The 465-nt window shown below is 44.1% G+C and overlaps 1 protein-coding gene across 1 annotated transcript in view; it reads right to left on the reverse strand.

Annotated features, from left to right (window-relative positions):
* The window catches only part of sntg1 (syntrophin, gamma 1), a 43,032-nt gene that overhangs the window by 22,137 nt on the left and 20,430 nt on the right, over positions 1–465 (reverse strand). The gene's annotated exons all lie outside the window — the stretch shown is intronic.

Here is a 465-nt window from a genome sequence, read left to right on the forward strand (position 1 = left end):
TATGTGATTGCACAGTATATTATAAGTAATATTCACTTCTTTGAGGCTGAGGCTGATACTCGGTGGTGTCTTAACTTTTCTACAAGTTCATCAATATTTGGGGTCAGGCTCTGAGCTGGGCAAATCCTCAAAATTGAGTGAGGGTGTTCAGCAGTAAATCGACTTCTGTGTGATGTTTTGTTCAGCTTCATCAAAGAAAATAGTTGTTCACACACGTATGTGCTGCCAAACTTTCGACAACGTTTGAGCAGCCTGGATGCGCAGCGGGACCACTGTGTCGGGGAGGAAACGGGCGAACTGCGCAGCACGCACTGCCGTATCTTTGCAGAAACACGGCAATTGTGTTTCTGCTAATGCTCACGTTTAAAAAGAGTTGCTTTTTTTCGGGGTAAACGTCGTCACAAACTTTAAGTATACCGTTTTTAATGAAATCCCCCTTCCCCCTCCATGTCCATGTTCTTGTTT

The sequence above is a fragment of the Hippocampus comes genome, unplaced genomic scaffold, assembly GCF_001891065.2.
Source record: "Hippocampus comes isolate QL1 unplaced genomic scaffold, H_comes_QL1_v1.1 scaffold85, whole genome shotgun sequence".
Lineage (NCBI taxonomy): Eukaryota > Metazoa > Chordata > Actinopteri > Syngnathiformes > Syngnathidae > Hippocampus > Hippocampus comes.